This window comes from Dysidea avara, chromosome 6 (genome assembly GCF_963678975.1).
Source record: "Dysidea avara chromosome 6, odDysAvar1.4, whole genome shotgun sequence".
NCBI lineage: Eukaryota > Metazoa > Porifera > Demospongiae > Dictyoceratida > Dysideidae > Dysidea > Dysidea avara.
The window spans coordinates 32,956,739-32,979,848 of record NC_089277.1 but is presented as its reverse complement, the minus strand read 5'-3'; the positions used below and the strand labels follow the sequence as shown (position 1 = coordinate 32,979,848).

The window sequence follows — 23,110 nt, the reverse complement described above, 5'->3', positions numbered from 1 at the left end:
TGTTAATACACTAAACATTATCACATCTATAAGTAATCTAAATAAACAAAATTTTTAAAATCACCAACATCAGCACTGCATGATCATGGTCCATAGCTACACCCAGGATATAATACACCTACAGCACCATCACAACATGCAATGTTGACTTTTAAATTAATCACTGCAAAATGGTACTAACTAGTATAGTTAGCTAATATTATTTAGAGAATCTTGATTGTTCATGTGCATGACTCATTTGTCATTCTATACCTCCAGGCATGGTTAACATGTATAGTACATGAACTTGCTATATGATGCCCTGCATATAGCTAGAATGACTTGACAGCTTCAAATTCTATATACATGAACGCTTTGCAAATGTCCCATGCACAGATGTTCGGTTAAGAAAACTGGACACATGAAACCGATCAATAAAGGAGGGATAATTATCCCAGCATGTTGGAGTTACAATCATTATAAGTATTATGGCTAATAGCTATACAGGGTAGCTGTTGCGAATCTCCCAGGGGCGGATCCAGAGTTTGGAAAGAGGGGGGGCACCTTTCTAAAAAACAGTTGAAGACCAAAAAAAACTTCCTCAAAACCAGTTGAAGACCAAAAAAAAAAAAGGTCACAACAATAATAGCTAGTTATCCTTACCAACTATATCACGTCTGTTATGCAAATTAAAATCCTATTTATAGCTTCATAGGTAAGCTACACTGCCTCATGAACATTGTGACTGCTTTATTAGAGTAATTGACTGCTCTATTAGAGTATCTCGATCTTGTATGCAATTTCTTGAAGGGAGGGGGGGCATTTGCCCCAAATGCCCCATCCTGGATCCGCCACTGTCTCCTGACTCTGAATCATTAGCTATGGCACAATTTTACTGTGCAATATACTGACTCAATATAGCTAGCTATACTCACCTCACTAATTGTAGCTATACAGCTGTTACAAAATTAATGTACTCAACACCATATTAAGTACTAGAAGAAGCACAAGAGTTTAATCATACTGGAGCTTGTGCATGCTTGACAATTCACATATATATCTGGAGCTAACCAATGATAAACATTTGCAGAAAGATCAGACCTCACATGAAATGACTGAAAAGTGAAGTTTCGAGTAACTCAATCAGTCTGACAGGCTGGCCTGGTATATATGCAATGGCGGATCCAGGATGGGGCATTTGGGGCAAATGCCCCCCCCCCCCCCTTCAAGAAATTGCATACAAGATCGAGATACTCTAATAGAGCAGTCAATTACTCCATAAAGCAGTCACAATGTTCATGAGGCAGTGTAGCTTACTTATGAAGCTATAAATAGGATTTTATTTTACATAACAGACGTGATATAATATATTTGGTAAACGATAACTATAGCTATTATTGTTGTGACCTTTTTTTTTTTTTTGCTCTTCAACTTTTTTAGCAAGGTGCCCCCCTCTTTCCAGACTCTGGATCCGCCCCTGATATGGTAGCTTTTATCAGTGGCCATGAAAATGTATATTTTCACAGGATATCATATTCATCGTGAAAACTGATGAAAACTCATTTAAATATTAGCTAGCTATAATTTTCAAGTGAACATGCACTGAACTAGAAAAATAAAATATTATCAAGAGTTCCTCTCTTATTAACTCTTGATATTATATTATGAAATTTTGGTATAGCATACTCATTGCATGAGTTTCATGATGAATGTCCTAATATGATCCATGACCACTGCTAGCTACCAACAAAACTTCCAAAGGTTGTTCATTGGTTCAAGCATATGGGTCAAGTCAGCTCCAATAGTGTCACGTGCTGGCACGTGCGCATCAATTCGATTGATCCAAACTCGAATCCAAAGGATTGACGAACAGTGGCCTCCAATAGTCGCGTTGCGTTTACTTGTGGAATATGTGTTTTGTATCAGGTAAGATCACTTGTGTGCTTGTGTATATGTCGCTCGTGTTTGTTTTTCGGATCTAATTTCGCGATGTTTTTAAGGGTCTGGTAGTGTTTATAACTCGCACGAGCTATTTCTTTGTGATAACTCACACGAGATTTCATTGTTACAGTGTTGTGACATTTTCTTGTAATATTCTATATAGTGCCTACTACGCTGCATGAGTGTAAAGCCGTTCATCCAGCCAGTGGATTAAAATTCTCTGTTTCCCGTCCTGGACTCAGGCATATTTTCATGCAGACGGGCGGTCCGTTTCCATTATTTCATTACAATATTGGCAGCTTTTCAAGCCATTATTTGCCTGGCGAAACTAAAAAGCTGCGTAAAAGCATGCTTAAGCTTATTCTTTCCTTTTTAAGTTGCAAAATAGCACAAACATGAATTCTGTGCAGACGTGATAGGCTGATATTGCTGCTGACACGTGAGCTGAAAATGTTTCAAGATAGAGTCTGTCAGTATGCAATAATAACCGGAAAATAATGGAAGAATGTGGAGTAATGGAATAATTTAGAGCAGACAGTAACCAGATGCCGGCGGTGAACGGGAAACAGAGAATTTATTTGGAGTGGCCTTACTCTGATTGACATAGTAAGTCTCAGTAACCTAAGATGTTGTTTTTCTATCCATAGTTTCTTAGTAATGTTGCTGGAGGATCAAGTAGTTGCTTATTTGTTTAATGCTGTCAAATTTATTTGGCTCTTATGCTCACAAGTTGTTATGTACAATCTGTGTGTAACTGTACATGTGTGCCTACGTGTGTCTGTATCTTGTGAATTAAATGTCTCTGCTTAGTATGTATGTTTAATATTTTATAGATACTTTCATGAGAAGCCAGACCAATAATGCGGCAGACATTAGCTAGACCAGTAGCTAATGTACTGACAAGATGTTATAGCCGGAGAAGCTTCTACTAATAGTGTGTGTGTGTGTGTGTGTGTGTGTGTGTGTGTGTGTGTGTGTGTGTGTGTGTGTGTGTGTGTGTGTGTGTGTGTGTGTGTGTGTGTGTGTGTGTGTGTGTGTGTGTGTGTGTGTGTGTGTGTGTGTGTGTGTGTGTGTGTGTGTGTGTGTGTGTGTGTGTGTGTGTGTGTGTGTGTGTGTGTGTGTGTGTGTGTGTGTGTGTGTGTGTGTGTGTGTGTGTGTGTGTGTGTGTGTGTGTGTGTGTGTGTGTGTGTGTGTGTGTGTGTGTGTGTGTGTGTGTGTGTGTGTGTGTGTGTGTGTGTGTGTGTGTGTGTGTGTGTGTGTGTGTGTGTGTGTGTGTGTGTGTGTGTGTGTGTGTGTGTGTGTGTGTGTGTGTGTGTGTGTGTGTGTGTGTGTGTGTGTGTGTGTGTGTGTGTGTGTGTGTGTGTGTGTGTGTGTGTGTGTGTGTGTGTGTGTGTGTGTGTGTGTGTGTGTGTGTGTGTGTGTGTGTGTGTGTGTGTGTGTGTGTGTGTGTGTGTGTGTGTGTGTGTGTGTGTGTGTGTGTGTGTGTGTGTGTGTGTGTGTGTGTGTGTGTGTGTGTGTGTGTGTGTGTGTGTGTGTGTGTGTGTGTGTGTGTGTGTGTGTGTGTGTGTGTGTGTGTGTGTGTGTGTGTGTGTGTGTGTGTGTGTGTGTGTGTGTGTGTGTGTGTGTGTGTGTGTGTGTGTGTGTGTGTGTGTGTGTGTGTGTGTGTGTGTGTGTGTGTGTGTGTGTGTGTGTGTGTGTGTGTGTGTGTGTGTGTGTGTGTGTGTGTGTGTGTGTGTGTGTGTGTGTGTGTGTGTGTGTGTGTGTGTGTGTGTGTGTGTGTGTGTGTGTGTGTGTGTGTGTGTGTGTGTGTGTGTGTGTGTGTGTGTGTGTGTGTGTGTGTGTGTGTGTGTGTGTGTGTGTGTTAGTACATGTGTAGCTGTAACATCACTGGGTTTCTAGGGATACAAATGCCATCTGTTCATGTCTCACTCAGTGGGTAAAGGTTCGGGTGGGACCTCTCTTCACCTGAGACATGGTATAGCCTCCTGATGGTTGAATCCCAGGAGATGTGCTGACTTGTGTCCCAATGCTGGTTCACTGGGAAGCCACAGTGACTGAAGGAGTTGCTTTGCCTCATGTGTGTGCATGTGTATGTGTGTGCTTGTGTGCAAGTGTGTGTGCTTGTGTGCAAGTGTGTGTGTGTGTGCTTGCGCGCACGCGCGTGAGTGTGTGTGTCCCTAAACTTCACTATGGTACAGCATTCTATAGCCTCTGTATTGAGTTGCGATTGTTCAGGCATTAGTATTTAGTTTCAATTTAAAATTCAGCAACTGTACGTAAAAATGCTAAGCTGTTTTAAATGCTCTGAAGACACATTTTGGTTTGGTTATAAATGTAATACTGCTGCACCTGTTTCACTGCCCATGAATATAGCTTTGACTAAATTTTTAATGATGACAGTGTTCCTAGAGGCCTTTTTAGCCCCCAACAATTTGTGTGACTTTCCTAGCTAAATTCTACATGTGTATACTCTTAAATTTACTTCTTAATAACAGTGCAAAGTTAAAGTTCCATGTTTGATTGTGCTATAGCAATAGGTCATCATCTGATCATGTCCTACTCCCACTTGGTACACCGCATTACTGTGATATACGTGACTGGGCCTGCGAAAACAGGGCAAGTGGGCACATGATTTTTGCCTTTTTCAAACATCCTTGACTCATAACTTTTAATGCTATTACACTATGGCAATGGCATGTTTAGCCCGTAGTAAGCATTTAATTGGCTTTATGATGCAAGTTACAGAATGCAAATATTCTGTTCCAATGACCTGTTATGTGACAGGGTGTAGTTTGTGCCCACGTGCCCTGTTTTCGTAGTCCTGGTCACATATTTGTCATTGATCACACATCAAACATCGTAGTCTGCATGATACATGTGCAGGGTTCTGCCAAGAAATTCCTGAGTGGTGGCCTAAAGTTAATATGAACTGATATGTTGTGTGTTATATTAGGGTATTTTGCACGTGCATCAGTGATATATGTAAGAATTGTACTGGTCGGATTTAAGAGGGTACTGGTCGGTTTTTAGAGGTACTGGTCGTTTTGAACCACTGCCGACCAGTGTGGGCAGAACCCTGCATGTGCATATGAAAGCGAGTGTTCGCAAAAATTGCATACCTTAAAAATACAATCAACTTCCCAACGCTACCAGCCAGTACATTAGTTTTTATTTTATCATTTACAGTAATTATTATTGGAATTCAATTAATTATGTAACATGGTATGTGTTATGACATCATGCCTTACCCTGGTGTACAGTACAGCTAATATTTCCTTTCAAACACACAACTGTTATGTAAATCTCTTTAACTAGCTAATCTAATCCTGTTGGTTGTTCTACAACTAGAATATGTTTGGTTGAAACATCTCCTGTGTGTGTGTGTGTGCGTGCATGCATGCGTGTGTGAAAAATACTGTACAGTGCCTTGGGTATATTGAGACTAATTCATATTGGTCTCTACTCTCCAGACATGGGGCCAAGTACACGAGTACTTATACTTAAGTACACTTAAGTACAAGTTTGAAAGTACTTGAAATACTTTCATACTTAATGCAATGTACTTGTACTTATACTCAAGTATTTTGCCATGTACTTGAGTACTTAAAATACTTGTAAGTACTTGTAAATACTTTAAGTACTGCAAACATTGTAGTTTGTACCCATAAGCAGCTGTTATTCTGGTTGGAATTCTGTTGTAATAAAAACAATGCTGTTATTTATATTGAGAGTTGAAGAGAATGGTTGACCAAAACCTGAAATTACCTGCTGTCCTAAAATACGTAGCTTGTGATTTCTAAAGTTTGAGTCTGTAAGGTTAAGTGCAACCACTGTAAGGAGTAGTTTGATGAATTGGTGGTAAGAAAATATTATTTGTAGTGCATGCATTCTTCTATGCCAGACATCACTACTTGTGAAGAAGACAACTCAACTACTGTAACTGAAATTACTTTACATACTGAACTGGATGACCATCCCTCCTGGAGGAAGACTGAGTGTGGCCCCGACTAGACATTGGGTGACCTGCAGTTCGAATCCTGGGGCTGGAGGGATTTTTTTCCTTACTTTGGCCCCTTTTCTGTTACACCTTATTCAGTCAGTTAAGTCACTAGTTCTAAGTCCTTGTAGGTTAGGTAATCCTAAGGCTGCAGCACATGTTGCTGTCAGACCTTCAGTGCTGGTCACTGTAAAGTGCTAATAATAAATACTTTAGGTTTAAGGAAGAAAATCCATCCCTCCTGGAGGAAGACTGAGTGTGGCCCCGACTAGACATTGGGTGACCTGCAGTTCGAATCCTGGGGCTGGAGGGATTTTTTTCCTTACTTTGGCCCCTTTCCTGTTACACCTTATTCAGTCAGTTAAGTCACTAGTTCTAAGTCCTTGTAGGTTAGGTAATCCTAAGGCTGCAGCACATGTTGCTGTCAGACCTTCAGTGCTGGTCACTGTAAAGTGCTAATAAAAAAAAAAATAATAAACTACTGGAAACCCCATGTGTACCGAAAAAAAAATCAATCCTGTAAACTTTTTGGAAAGATTATCGCAAAGCAATATATATCCTTACCTTTCCATTGTGGCAAAAGATGGTCTTTCAGTACCTGTATCATTTACCCCAGCAGCGTAGGAAAAGAATTTAAATTTGATCGTAGTAGACTTAACATTGATTTATAAATTTTAGGATTATTGTGCAGTGTGATAGTTCTGTGAATACAAAAACTGTACTTTGCATGTTTGTACCTCAAGCTTAACTTATTATGGACGGCTATATAAACTGTGCTATAGGAAAATGTACTGTACTTGTACTTTACTTAAGTACTTTTGTGATTTCAGTTGGAGTACGTACTTGTACTGTATGTGGCCGTATTAAAGCCGGGCTCAAATACACGCAGGGTACAGCTAGGGGACTGTCATAATAAACGCCGGGGCTCATTTAAATGCCAGGGTGCTAATGATATGCACTGAAAGGAGTTCTAAACTCGTGTCAGCTGCTAACTATACAGTGATGTCTGGTCACCAGTCTTATGATGTCTTGTCTTGTTCGACTATGCCTTCTCTTCTGGTGATGGCCATAGCATATTTATCGTGGTCATTGCCATCTTTCTGCCCAACTTCCAATGTTTCATCCAGCAGAGGAGTCCAAATGGGTTTATGTACGTGATGGGCTATGGATTTTGTATTTCGTAGGTACTTGTACTGGCACCTGTCATTCTCAACGAGTGGCTGGTAAGAAATAAACACCTGGGTCCAAATTAACGCCGGTCTCATTTAAATGCCGGGTCAAAAATGATTTATAGGAAATAAATGCCTGGGCTTCTATACGGTCATATACGGTACTTTGAAAACTCAAAAGTACTTGTACTTTACTACAGTACATTTAAATGTACTTGGCCCCATGTCTGCTATCCTCATGCGGTATTTTCCATTAATGGTATTTCAAAAGTAATAAATACAGTACTACCGTACTGTATGATGATAATCATAAGGCTTTATAGTATAGAGTATTTTTCTACAAGGTAGCTGTATGTGTACTTTGGTAGAGTTGAACTGTTTCACTGTATTGACACAATGACGAGATTTGCTGATGAATTAGTGTCTATGTTTACATTTTGTGCGTTGCCTTGTGGCTTTGCTAGTTAGGGTGATGAGAACACAAGGTTTTAAATGGTGGAACATACTTGTAGTGCTCACTTAAGTTTATGTACACTGTGTTTTAATACTATTTAAACGTAGAGTTGTGAGTTATAAGCTGAAGATTGTTCAATGTGGTTTGCAGTGTGCTACTGTAAAAACTGAAGGACTAGTTTTGATTTAAGCAATTTGTAATAGTTGCACATTGTGTGAGTACAAGTAGTAACACAAAGTTGCATATTGCTGCAAACACCCTTAAGGCTGTGGACTTGGAATTTGATGTCACTTCAGTTCAAGACGTGCAACCATGGCAGCTTCAATGCATACACCATGGACTTTCATTTTGAGTTCCTTTTTGTCCTAATTCTTTCTCTCTACTTTATACCATGTAAGGTGTTGTTATGTCGTAACAAGTCATGGCTACAGTACTGTTTATAATGAGAATAGTGTGTAATTTCCATAGTAACTGGATTGATTACAGAGACAGTTCTCATACTGTCCTTCACTAGTAACAGTGTATAACAGGTGGTAGATAACTGATAATGAAGTGAAATAGTCACTTTGTGCTGTTTAGTAATTGTTATCAGGGGATATATTCAGTCACACAACAACTAGTTGTTATAATGTGTCTGGTGTCTTCTGGTGTGGTATGTACTGGTTAGTGGTTACCAGTAACATAGGCGGCGGAAAGGGGGGGGCTAGGGGGCTGAAGCCCCCCCTCGGTCTGCTGAGGGGGGGCTTAGCCCCCCCTCAGAATGATATCACACCGAAATTATCTTTCTTGGAGTGGGGTGATAAAGATCGAGATACTCTAATAGAGCAGTCACTCTAATGCTATGTAAGGATTTTTATGTAGTTTATCAGCTAAAAATGGTAGCTGATGAGGTGGAAAGCTCTTGTCAGTTGGTTGTGACCTTTTTTTTTTTTTTTTTTTTTTTTTTTGGTCTCACCTTACCAAACTATAGAAATAAGTCTGGGTCAGCCCAGCCCCCCCTCATATCAACTACTTGCTCCGCCGCTGACCAGTAATGAATCATGTTGTTACAAAATGTGACCGGATCTGCAAAAATCCGACACAATGCCTAAATTTACAGTATAAGCACTGAATACATTGGGTGAAATACTTGCGTATTATTGAAAAATTCCGTTAATTTTTGAACGATCTTTCTTAGTGAAGGAAGGGACTAACAATAAAACCCTGGATATCATCTTGTTCGCCTGCTCAAGAGGAGTTGTTTCGTTGCAGTAGACCCAAGGATACGGAAGTTATTAGCATTTGTTTACATCACGTCAAAGTGATCGTACGTGATTGATTTTTCTTCACGAATTTTTCCTTTTTATGCAGTGAAGAAAGGGGAGTAAAGGAACAACTTACCCAGTAATTGATTCCCTGTTCATGGCAAACACGATTGTGAAAATTGTAGCTCCGTACCTCAATTCGTCATATGTGGCAAGATATGGGACCAAAAGTACTTCTAAAACAGCTGTAACAGCAGTTTCTGTAATTTATTTTCCCTATACTTACTGTACAAATCGATTTTTCTGTTGTTGCTACTTTGTAGGGCTGTAACTCCTAAATTTATTGGCATTAGAGGCTGAAACTTTGCCAGAGGGAACACTTGGCTAAGTAGATTATAAATATTTAATAAACAGGAATTTAAAAAATGCGTGATTGTGTTGGGTTTTCGCAGATCTGGTCACAAATGTAAGCACACAAGTGTATAAATAAAACAAGTTGATGTTGTGCTACTTCTAAAAGTCAGGCAGTAGTTGTATAGCTGGAAATATATTTAACTAAGGCCTCTGTTTTGTAGTAGCTAATGCAATTATGCATGCATAGTTAGTGTAATTTCAGATTGGTGAATTATTTCATAATTCTCTGCAATATATGCATTGCTAAGGAAGAGCATTTCGAACAAACTGCTTTCAACAACTTATTAACCACAGAAATATCTTCTCAACAGTTTTATAGTTTGTCTATATAGTGTTTTGCAAATTCTCCACAAAACCTCAAGGCTACCCTTCATTTTCGTTCACGTACGTAGGAACACGCCCCTTTCGAGTCGAAGCGATGCACATTTCCTATTAGCCTAAGAGGCCTGCTATGGTGTTTTTCGGTAGTTAAATACATGAAGAGACCAATGGGAAGGTGGTTCATGAAGTTTATAGAGAGTCGCCACACCCGTATTTCAAACCGGCAAAATGAAACCACCTTAGTGCAATTGCTCGAGTTTAATATGGGCTTCATTTAGTGTTTAATTTCATAGGCTGACTGCTTTTACCACCAAAACGATTTGCTCATGTGGGTGCGTACAGACAAACATAGATAGGTACACGCACATGTTTTTATGAAAAGAATTTCAGTAAACCAATTAAGTGCGCGCCCACAGCTGGCAGCTGTGGGCACACAAAAAATGCATTTGAGTTGAGACCATAGAAATCAGCAACAGTGAAATATAAGGGAGGTCAGTTATAGACTATTTTTCCTTATCCTGAATGGTGACTTGTTATTATTACTACAAATAGCCACACTGTCATCTAACACACAGGGTGGAAAATACACACAGGATGAGTTCAAGTCAGGGACCTGGTGATATATGGAGCTATGTACATAACATTTAATGGAAGATGTGTATCTTGGTAAGCTGTTTTGTGTTTGTTTGAAGAAGTTTAGTTTGGTAGTCTACCCCCTGTTTAGCATAAAGTTATTGCAGCATTAGATTTTTGACTGTATCAATTTTCAGCCTGGCCACTTTCTAATGTTTCAATTTTCCTTGTAGTTGATTTCAGCACAACACCTGTCTGATATAACAGCACAGATGTCTCACATGTAATGAGGAGAAAATTGTTACTGGTGAGTATTAATTAGAGTATTCCTGAATATGTATACACATGTTGTAGTGTTTGTGGTTTGGTCACATGTCAGAATAAGTTCAATCCCGACACCTCAGTTAGTCTGGCACAACCATTCCCTTGTCGTAAGGCTATGTCGAGGATCTGACTATGCTAGACAAGACCTCAATATCAAGTCTAATAATGTGAATTACATGTCATATTGTATGTGTCTCACAAACCTTCCTAAATGACATTACCACTGTAATTATGAAGCAAGTGCTCAATTCTGTCATAAACAACAACAACAAAAAGGTCATGTGTTGAGTAGCTTTGCCAAAGATTGAAGCCTCAACTGAAGAGGTACATGGCTCATTAAAGTACTGAAGATTTCCGAATCCTTGCAACATGCAGAGAGCATAATATTATTCATAGTTCACTTTGTTACTTATTGTCTTTTTCACAAAGGCAATGCTGTGAATGATTAGGTGATACTGCATTTTTACAGCCCAGGGAAGTGACCATGAATGCTCTGTAGTGACTTTCTCCTCTGCCCATTAAACTGCATGGCATTAACTGACAGCAATTATAACATTTAAGTTAGTCACTTTAGCACATTAGCATGTTATTGTTAGTTACAGACATTTCTGAGATGCAGACAGTGGGTATATACCAGACCACCCAGATAAGAAAAGTTCCACTGTACTTTACATATGAATCATGCCCCTAGTGATGTGCCTGTTGTCATGACAACATGTCTTGCTATAGGATGGCACCTGAAATGGTTGCAGTAGAGAAGAAAAGAGCACCTTGTTACCAATGTGTAAGTGCTTGTGTTTGTTTACCATATTTACTCATTTTGTGTGCACCCTTGAATAGTACCACAGTGTGGTACTATTTGAAGGGTTTTATCCTTGTTCCTGAAAATAATTTTAATAGTACCAGACCCTCGAATAGTACCGTACTGTACTTTAAATACTCATTACTAGTGTTCTCATACCTGTAGTGTTAATCCCTATGTTGATTTAAGGGGGTATGCTATTAATTCTTATGGCTTCATATGCAAAATCTTGGTTTTCATTGATCTGTACTTGCTTTCCATTCCCTTTTGCATCAGTTGTGTTTGTGGTAATTAAAAATCACCATCTCCAGTTAGAAGTACTGACTTTATGACTCAGTTTAGTATTTTAGACCTAAAGAATGAGAATTCTACAAATTTTAGATCTAGTCTCACAGCTTTAATTCTACGATTCTTAAACTTTGTCATCTGCTACCTAAATATTTTTGTAACAAAAGTATGGAAGTAATTTTTTAAAGCATTTTATCAATTGAGCTATTGAACTCTTTAAATTTTCTATGAAAAACAGTTATCTCCTCTTTTGAAGCCATAGTAGTCATCTGTTTCCATACTTTTAAAGATAATGTTATTACAAGCCACTGCAAGAATTTTTGGGGAGTTTCACAATTAGCTGTAGGAGGAGAATTGATTTTAGTGTTAAAATTACAGTGTTTTGTAACCACGCCATAATTTGTACATACTTCAGAGGATTTCACTCAGATTTACACTAAACAGAAGTTCAATGTCTCAACTACAGCATGTGTTATTCATCAGGTGGAGAACAGTATCTGTGTTGGTTTTACAGCTTCATATAAAACACATAATTTTATTCATGGAAGCCATAGGACATAGTTGCTTTCCCCCTTAAGGTGGCGGTTACCTGGAAGTCGTGGTTTTGAAGCCATTGCAAACGAAGCCATACGTCCTGCCACAAAAATTCATATATTGCGTCATGTGATTAGTGTTTACGTAATAATTAAAATGGCAGCTGCGCGTACTAAGACCCATTGCCTTGTAACAAGAAGAAATTTGTTACTATTGTATGAGTCTTATTAAAGAAGACATTCGCTAAAGTAGTTTAGAAGCTTTGTTCACGAGGATTCGGGTGGTTCGCGCGAAACTTAGGCGGCATACGTCATTTGTGGTTTTGTATGGTATGCTAAAGTGTTAGAACAACTTTCTGCGTCAGTTTTTTCTTGTATACTAGTGAGGGAGACCTCTGTATTAGTGTAAAATAAGCGATTGGTTATTGTAGCAGGGCCGCATGTCGAGAAAAAAAGACTTTTGTACTGCCTGTTGATGTTACAGCAGGTTTTAGGTCCCTTCACGGTGGCCAATAGGGTTTCAAAATCCCATAGCTGTGTTTCAACCTGGCATAGGCTGAAGTTGTGTTGATTGCGCCCTGCTTTTGCTGCTAAAGAATAGATTACATGTTTTACTTTACCATAATGTGCAACAAGCTTTGCGTAAACTGATGCCGAAAATATTTTTGCATGCTCTTACAATCGGCTCTATAGCGTTATAGTTCAGCATCTAATGGTCATACAAATCTTCATGTAGGTAGAAGAAGAGCTGGTTTACGATGTAACGGCGTTTGCTTTCGTGTAGCTCTACAAATGTGTTCACAGCTGAATTTTAAAAATATCCTTCAAACTGGAAATTGTCAGGTAACCGCCACCTTAAGTAAGGAAGTGTCCTGGTGAACTTAAAGCCCACAATCATGCTCATGCCCCATGCAATCATTGTGCAACTCAAATGCTACAAGAAAAGTTGAAAATAAATTGTAAAAATGTATTAATTACCTAGCAACCGAAGGGAAAAGAAGCCACCTAAAAGGTAAACAACAACCTTTAGACTCCCTCCTTGTGCTTTCATCTCACCCAAACTTCAATATACCACCAACTCAACTTGAATGTACATCTCAGTATGAGAGGTTCCACTACGTATATAGGCATCCTAATAAATTACACACACACACACACTAGCGCGCACACACACAAACACACACACACACAGAGCAAATGTGAAGGGTTCGGTTGCCATATACACATTCGTAGAAACACTTGTGCACTACTGAGGAGACAAGAGTCAGTATAGGTACATGTAAATCCTTTAGGTGAGCAAGACTGGTATCCCACATATACAACCATCCGCATAACATGTGGACATCATTAACTACACCTCATCACATAACAGGTCGTATCTCAGTACCTAATGGAATATCTGTAACTTGTAATGTATAGCCAAATGGTAGGCTAATAAGAGCATAGCAACGTATAGTGTAATGGTTTAAACAAAATGGACTTAGCTCAGAGGAGATGTCCTTTAATTACAGAGGTGTGGTTAACATGTTAACAAGTGATCTGATTGGTTAATTGTTTGGTGTACGTTTTTACTGGAATAGTACTACTAACTATTGTAAGATAGAAGCCATATTCACACCTTCTAGAATGAGCTGACAAGGTTTCTACGCGATTTAGTGACCCAATGACGATGTGGGTGAGCGCTAGTCACATCATCAGAGGGGCACTAAATAGTGTAGAAACCGATGTTGGCTCATTCTAAGTAGTTAGAAAATTTCATTGAGCGAAGCAGGCAAAGAAAGATTGAGTGAAAGTGGCACTGTGGGTATACTAGCATCGAGATTTATCCTTTGAGGTATCAGCACCACACCATAGTAGCTACTATGCCTGGATGAGCACCAATGACACTTGTCTAGTATAGAAAGTAAGCTATAACAAGTGGAAAAATGGCTGCTAGCATAGAGAGATACCCTTCGAGTTTATTAATTGTGTCAGTGCACACTTACATTGAAACATGGTGTATAGTACAGTAGCTGTACTGAAGCGGTGTGTCGGCTCGTTCTAAGTAGTTTAGAAACTTTGTCTGAGTGAAGCAAGTACAGAAAGAGTGGAAGAAACTAGCAAACTGGCATCAAGATACACTCTTTGAGTTGATGGTGTCAGCACCACAACTTGTGGCACTAGTGCATTGGCCCAAATGATGTGTGTCTTGTCCAGAAAGTAAGTTAACAGTAAGGCTATTGTGTATTTGGCTTTGCCAATGCGTTTGATCAATGTAGTAAACAACCATGAGCTAGGCCGCAGGTTACTTAGTAACCCTGCTACAGGTTTCTATTGGATTTAATACCCTCATTAAGCCTCTAGACATCAAAGGAAATTATGTGTAAATTTTCTAATCATACAGTAACACAACAGTACTGTAGGATTTTTATTCTGCCAAAAAGTATTAACCAAAGGCCAACTATCCTTCACAACAGCTTGGCAGTGTGGTTAGGCATCGTCAAGCCCAAACATGTATACCTGACCAACAAACTGATGCTTTCACCGATGCACAGGTATATACATTTATTCACTGTACCAACTTAAAACAAATAATCTGAGTGTAATAAAAAAGTAAATCTAAAGTAGTTATACGGGCACTATAATGTTTGCTGCATGGAAACAGCTCCTGTGTCTTACTTCTTGTAACAAAAGTAACACTCCTATAGATTGATGTGGAAGTGGTGCAATCATTGCATACATCAGTCGGTATCAGATGCAATACCAAAGTCAGTAAGTAGAGTAAAGATCATACTGTATATGCTGTACTAAAATCAGTTTTTACTAGGAGATGGTAATAATTTTGCTAGCTGAGGATGTTTTGATGGATAGTATGTATCATGCTATTATTCCAAAATTGTTGTGTCCATTACAGAGAGGTTACACTGTAATACAATATGGACTACTATGACTTGACTATACATACATCAACAGTGACACATTGAACACCCGTGTGCCAAGTTACAAGTTACAAATTAGTGAATTTGTTCAGATAGATAAAGACCAGAGCTCAGTTAGATTACTCTAATAGAACATACACCAACATTGTAAACATGTAACAAATACTCTAATAGAACAGTCATATCAACTGTTCAGATAATGTGTGTGTGTGTGTGTGTGTGTACATGCGCACATGAGTATTGTTTTTGTGTACAAAGCTACAGATATTCCATTAGGTACTGAGATATGACTTGTTATGTGATGAGGTGTAGTTTAGTGATGTCCACGTGGCTGGTTATATCATAGTGGATAATATGTGGGGTATTAGTCCTGTCCCAGGAGGATTTACCTGACACTTATCACCTTGGTAGTGCACAAATGTCCCTATGTTTCTGTGGTGTGAATACAGCAACCAAAGTTTTCACAATCGCTGTGGGTGTGAATGCGTGAGTGTATGAGTTTGTGCGTCTGTGTGTACATACATGCATTCGTGTGTATCACTTATTAAAATTTGTTGAATGTAGTATGCCTAAACAGTGGAACCTGTCATATTGAGATGTACAGCGTACATACAGCCTAAAAAGTGGCTTATGTTATAGTTAAAGCACTACTGTTTGTGTGTATGGACAATACAGCACGGGGGAGTGTGCTGAGAGACTAATACCGCACGAGGTGAAGCCAAGTGCTATAATTGCCTCGAGGCACCCCTAAGTGCTGTATTTTTCGTTCACATAAGCATAGGCAGTGCTTTAAGTGTTATATTGTACTTCCTGGTCGTCTGGCTCAGAGCGATTTTCTCTAGTCATCAAATTGCTGTGATTTTTGGTGAGTAAGTGTTCATATAATCTATTTCTAGTCGTAGAATGAACTAACTGGATTAGTTTGAATAGTTTTAGTGATTTACAATGTCACGCACATGATCAACCATGCTGTCTTAGTGGAGTTGTGTTTAAAGAGCTTTGTGATCAGATGATCAGTAAGTGTATTCCTAACCGTAGAACGAACTTGTAGGATTAGTTTAGTTGTTTTAGCAATTTACATTGTGTTGTTTTTGCAGCATTCCTTAAATAAATTCTCATAACTGTACTGTATTTGCCCTAGTGTGCTGGGAAGCAGTAAAACCCGGAATATGGAATAACGGAATCAGCGAAAGTTATATTCTTAACATTTTAATATTATTTATACTGTCTACAGCATTTCTACAATACTCACCTCATAGCAATTCCACCGAGAATGTGATCACGTTGGCAGACAATACTAAGGCGATCCTTAGGGCAATCTTTAAATAGAACAAGCACAAAACTAACCACTCTAGAATAACCTATCTATGCTAAATCTAATACAGTTTACTACACAATCGCTACAACACTATAAGTTCTTTCTGTTACACTTGCTTACACCAGCCATCACACACGAGTAACTGCCCGAATTTATTAGAATCATACTGCATAAGGTGATGGGAGCTAAACACAACACTTAACCCTTCGAGTTTATATTAAACTTGTTAGGCGATGGATAACTAACAAATATGAGGAAGGTTAGCTAAAGTAGATTATCTCAGAGTAGATTTCTAGGTGTAGGGATAGGTTAAACTTATTTGAGGGAGGCTGTTAAGACTAAAAGTTGAGTTTGAGACTGTAATTATCATTGTCTAAGTCGGTGTTGTTAAATGTTGGCGTACGTTTAGAAAAGAGTATAGGTTGCCTGTATACATAATTATTTTAGAATTCTGTATAGTACAAGTGTTTATCACATTTGTGAGTAAGATTATCATCTGTGAATGTTGAGACAACAGATGTGCTAGGTATTTGTGTTTAATTGTTGCATCACTACAAGTGTAGCTCCCACTACTTTTGGTATGACAACAATTCCACAATATTATATTCATACAAGTTGTGATGGTACATTACATGACTGTGTTCTACTGTAGTGAACAACAAGAGTTGGTAAGGATGTTACAAGAAACAAGTGGAGTCCTGAAGAACTATTACAACTAAAGATGAATGGTATTATTACATTGAAGCCAGACTGACTAGCAAGGCTGAACACATCAAGATCATCAACACTCAGTCTAAATGCTGTCAACACAAACGTCCTGCCACTCATCATAGAAGCTCTTCAGTCACCATTCCTGCTGATGGAGAGGTAGAAATTATAACAACAGTTAAACCAAAACAGTCATCTTGCCCAACTACTCTTAAGAAAAATTGTAAACTTTTGTACAACATGAAATCTCTACAGAACACATTACAACGAGATGACCTCAGCTGGAACTAGACCATCAACTCTTCCATGTACAACATGTATGAAATATTTTGTATCTGATCATCTGTAAGATGTGTGGAATTATGTCAGTATAGTGTGATAATGCTGAAGTTGTCTAGTCTTTCCCAGTATTATGTTGTGTCTTTTCATATTAACATGATTTGTTCCTTGCTCATGTTCAGAAGATTCAACTATCATACATTTCATTACATGTGTCACTCAAATGGAGAATGGTTATGACCATAACAATTTTCACAGTTAGTAGAAGTAGTTTATTACATTACATTTCAAATCATCCTGTATACAGAATACTACTTGTGAAGTCTATAGCAGTACTTGTTGTGAATAACAAGTACAAGTTAGTGTTGGTCTTACAGATCTTGTGTTATCATGTATGAATGAATTGTTACTTGAAGAGGTGTGTAGTTATGGACTACATGCAGCTGATCCTCTTCTACTGGCATATGCTCATGTATATTTTGGCTATTACAGGTTGGGAATATTACCATTGATATTGTATGTTAAGTGTAGATTTTTAGTAGTTGGGGACTACTCTAATAGAACAGTCACTGTATAGTTTGGCATTCTAAAAAGTTCCAAGTATAAAATAATGGTGCTCAGATAACTGATGTACAGTCAAACCTCTCTAATCCTATGATCAATGGGAGAGGTTGTTGGAATATCTGTAATCCGACATTGTGCAATATCTAGAATTATGTTAGATTATACAGTAATTTACAGGTAAAATAAATCACACAATTTCTTTGACATCAATTAATATTATAATTACAGCTTTTAGAGACTGTTTTCTATACAAAAGTGTTGGTATATGACATTTTATATAGATTAAATAGGATTGTAGATTATGCAGATGTCAAATTAGAGAGGTTCTACTGTGATACTGAATTGTTAGTATGAATGAAACAATATGTAATTATTTTTTGGTGTAATAAGAATTGTACAGGAATTTCTTTGTAGTGGTTTGTGAAGGATGTAGTTTAGTCATAATTGTCAAACATGTTGTAGCAGGTATCAGTGACATCATCACTACTCTTTTGTCTGTTGTAGTGGTGAATTCATTTGGCCGTATAATCAAGTGGTTGTTGAAATTGATATAACATGTATCAGAGGTTGTAAAACACTAGTAGGTCCTGTTTAGACATGAGCACATTATACCAATATGTTAGTTTCAGATAGTGGATATAATATCAAATAATTTATTTTCCCAATAGCTAGCTATACAGTGGACCTTCAACACACTTAATGTACATTAATTACTAGTACACTAACTCTTGTTATATTGCAAGTGTGTTGAGTACAGTGGGCATATTAGTGAATTTGAAAATAAAAGCTCTTCAGTTTATATACCTAGCTGAGACATCTCACGACTGCAGCTATGATTTATGGTTGCGTATAATAATGTATTCATCCAGTTTTATGTACTAGAGATATATCAGCAGCTTAAATATAATTCACAATCTTCACACTGTGATAGTTAAGGTTACTGAAGCCAGTATATTATATGCAGGGAGTAAGAAATTTCATCTGTTTTTCTGTACCTTTTACCCTGCAGTAACTGCCCCATTAGAGTGTCTTGATCCCACGGTTTTTGTTTTATGACTTTGTAGCTATAAATATGTTGCTATTAAAACTATCAAAAGGCACTGTTATGATGATCAGCCTATGTACACACTAATTTTCCAGTTATTCCCACACTCAGCTTACCTGGTAGCCATGACAATAGTTTGATTTCTTTTTAATGTGAATATAATCACTGATAACTCCTTGGATATTCATCAGATTCACAGCAAACTTTGTAGGTGAATTCACCTATATACATTCTTTATTTGTGCCAGAGATCAAGGCAACTGAATTGCACATACTGTAGCAATTTTTGCAAAGTGTGTGTGTGAAAAGAAATTGATGATCCTGTAGCCCTCATATGACATAAGAAGACAAAAGTAAATAAAATTGATTGAATGCCCATATCTCACAAATGGCTGCTGCAAATTTAATCAAAATTCCTGTGTGGCCTACTGTACCTGGCGGACAGCTATAATGTGTGTGCTTTAGAGAAGGGGCCATGGAGTTATGTTTGTATGAAAAACTGTTTTCTTTTCTGTTAATATATATACTCACAGTGTGGTGCACCGGCTTTCTTGGCTGCACGACCCACTACCATGTGTCTTGATTATGCTTTATATCATGTCTGCATCATCTGCTGGGCCTAATCCAGACTAGCAATTTTTTTTCAAATGTGGCTTTTGTACTATGAAATTGGTATACAGTATATTTTACCTTCACTTATTTACTTAACTACATAACCATTTTATCTGTTCACAAACAGTATCATGAGCCCAACAGAGAGGTGGGTACATACTGGTTTGAATGACTACTAGTAATATGGACTAACTTGTTACTCTCCATACTATTATGTCATAATGATGTATTATTGTCTCATTCAGTCACTGCCAACTATCAGAGGATCCTGTCACTGATGAAGACCCATAGTCCAGCACTGTGTGGTAGTAGTGTGTAGGAGCTCCTTCACTGGAGGAATATCTCAACAAGATTTGTCCTTGAGGGACCTTGAAGAGGAGTATACTATACTACAATGTGTAGTGGTACATGTACAGTGATACTATAATATAGTATAATAATAGTTTGATAGACTGTGACACGCACGCACACACACACACGCACACACACACACACACACACACACACACACACACACACACATACACAACCAAATAACTGTTGTTTTACATAAGTGTTAATAACCTATTTACGAAACTCAACAAAACAGTTCACAGGTAAAGCTTCTGTTTACTACACTTCTTCCCGCTAAGATTGAAAATGCTCTGGAGGCTTTTTAACTCTCTTAGAATAATGCAGTTCTATTGCGACAGGGGCATTAACTGGAGTAGGCTGTACAACAGGGATTGGTAGTACACCATCTACTTCTTTGTGCAATGAGACATCTTCACAATCATTTACACAAGAACGAATATGATCAGCTTGTCTTCTAACAATCTAATTGTTGGACAATTTAATCTCATAGTTTGGTCCACCATCCTTCTGAATTACTGTGCCTGCTAACCAAGTAGGTTTAGTTGCTCCTCTGTGAAATTCACCAATAAACACTTAAGTCACCTTGTGTGTAAAATGGCAAGACTTCGAATGTTGATCATGTTGAGCTTTCTGTTTCTGTTACTGACGTTGCACTCTGTTCTTCAACTGAGGAACTGCAAAATTTAGATGTGATCTAGGTCTTCTGGTTAACAAAAAGTCAGCTGGGGCAACACCTGTTGTGGCATTGGGTGTGAGTCTGTTGTGGAAAAGAAAACGTGACAGTTTAGCCTGCAACATACCAGCGAGTTGTTTCCTGATTCCTAACTTGAAAGTCTGTACTGCCAGGCCATTGGAAGATGGATGGTAAGAGGCAATACACACATGCCTGATGTTATTGCATTGTGCAAACTCTTGGAACTCATTGCTAGTAAACCATGTTCCATTGTCAGTAACCATCACTTCTGGCATGCTAAATCAAGCTTTGAGAAAATGTGTCCTCCAGCTATTGATGCAAAGCAGTCACTGATCTTGGGCAAGTGGTAACTGTCAACTTTAGCTGCTTGTTTCACAGTAAGCTTGCAGTCACCACATATTCGCACAGTTCCATCCTTCTTTAGCACTGGGACAATTGGGGCTGCCCATTGTGAAAGAGTGACTGGTTCAATTACCCCCTGCTGTACTAGGCGATCCAGCTCTTTTTCAATTTTCCCTTTTAGTGAATACAGTACTGTTCGTAGCTTGCAGAAACGTAGCTGTGCTGTAGGGTACAAGGAAATTGTCACTGTCGTATCCTTCAGAATTCCCAACTCTGATTAAAATACTAAGGAGTGTTCATCTAGATACCCTGCAGGGAGAGAGAACATACATGGTTAGCACACAATTGAGTCCAGTCCAAATGAAGTTTCATCAGTCAGTACCTTCCAAACAAATTTGGTCCATTTCCCCAAGATACTACTAACTGCAACTGTTCACAATGATCTTTGTACTGCACCTCTACTGTAATCACTCCCTTTACAGTCAGCTGCAGCTGCTCATCACTGCAAGTTTTCAACTTTACTTGGGACTCTTGTATAGCAGGTGCTTTCCCTTGAGGACAGAGTCAGTTGTATGTAGCTTCACTGATGACTGATATGGATGCTCCAGTGTCCAGTTTCATCTTGAGGTCTGCATTGTTCAGCTTTACTGACACCACCAAAGGCTTTACTGGGGTCTGTGTTTCTAAAATTCAGAGTGCCTTTAGAAAAGACTATAGGTTGTGTATTAACATAGTTATTTACAATTCTGGTGTTTTATTGCATGTGAATGAGATTGTCATCATCTGTGAATGTTTAGTCAATAGGCGTATTATAGGAATTTTTATGGTTTTGGTGTTTGTATAGTTTATTTTGTTGTATCACTAGTAGTGTAGTATGACAACAATTTGATGACTAGTTGTGAGGTACATCACATGACTGCTCTACTGTAGTGAACAACAAGAGTTGACAAGGATGTGACACAGGAGAGGTGGAGTTGGCAGTCCTGAGTAACTATTACAACTATACTGATGGCTACTACAATATTGGGCCTACACTATAAGTCCTGTACGCCACACAAGAGGTCATCATTTCAAGTTATAAAAAACCAATTGTTATCAAACTTCTTCACTCAGAAGGTTGTTAATGATTAGAATTCCTTACCATCTGACATAGTCATGATCAACAACATGGGTATGAGCAAACAGCTGAAGCCTAAAGTTTAATTTTTGAATAACCATTATGTATTATTATCAGTGTCAATTTGGTATTCAGTTTATTGAAAATTCAAGTAACTGATGCTTAATTGTGTATTATCATGTGCAACTTGTAAGAATGGTTTTTGTTAATATGACATCAGGAATTTCTTTGTAGTGGTTCGTGAAGGATGTGGTTTTGTCATAATTGTTGTGATGGTCAAACAGGTTGTAGCAGGTATCAGTGACATCTATTCTTTTATCTGTTGTGGTGGTGAATTTATACACATTTATCAGAGGTTGTAAAGTGTAAAACACTAGTAGGTCCTGTTTAGACCGACCACTTTATACCAACATGTTATTTCAGATAGTGGAAAGAATATCAATCAATTTCATCTAATTTTCCTGTCACCAGTACAGTGGATCTTAATTAATTGTACACTATGAACTGTTGTTATCTTGCATGTGTGTTGAGTACAGGGAATACCGGTAGCAGTGGCGGATCCAGGACCCCCAAATGCCCCCCCTTCAAGAAATTGCATACAAGATCGAGATACTCTAATAGAGCAGTCAATTACTCTAATAAAGCAGTCACAAATGTCCATGAGGCAGTGTAGCTTACCTATGAAGCTATAAATAGGATTTTATTTTACATAACAGACGTGATATAGTTGGTAAGGATAACTAGCTATTATTGTCGTGACATATTTTTTTTTTTTTGGTCTTCAACTGGTTTTCAGCAAGTTTTTTTGGTCTTCAACTGTTTTTCAGAAAGGTGCCCCCCCCCCCTCTTTCCAAACTCTGGATCCGCCCCTGGGTAGTGCTTATTTTAAGAAGCAGTTGGCGCGGCTACTCCTTCGATTATTCCTTTAATTTATTGTGGGGGAGGCTGCGCCAGACTAAGGAACGGCAGGTGGGTATAGTCATAGATAGTATATAGTTTTTATATACTATCTATGGTATAGTGTTTTATACACGTACAGGTAGGTGCATGCAATGACACTCCATACCAGACCTATTACAGTATAGCTACCACAGTACTACAAAAGAGCTTATTATTTATAT

At 38.4% G+C, this 23,110-nt stretch overlaps 1 long non-coding RNA gene across 1 annotated transcript; it reads left to right on the top strand.

The window, feature by feature from the left end:
* Positions 1-1,789: 1,789 nt before the first annotated feature.
* LOC136258309 (uncharacterized) lies at positions 1,790-17,705 on the top strand. Its single transcript, XR_010702744.1, has 6 exons — positions 1,790-1,905; positions 2,754-2,854; positions 10,095-10,185; positions 10,326-10,399; positions 11,146-11,200; positions 16,928-17,705. It is a non-coding gene; the product is annotated as an uncharacterized lncRNA (long non-coding RNA).
* The last annotated feature ends 5,405 nt before the right edge of the window (positions 17,706-23,110 follow it).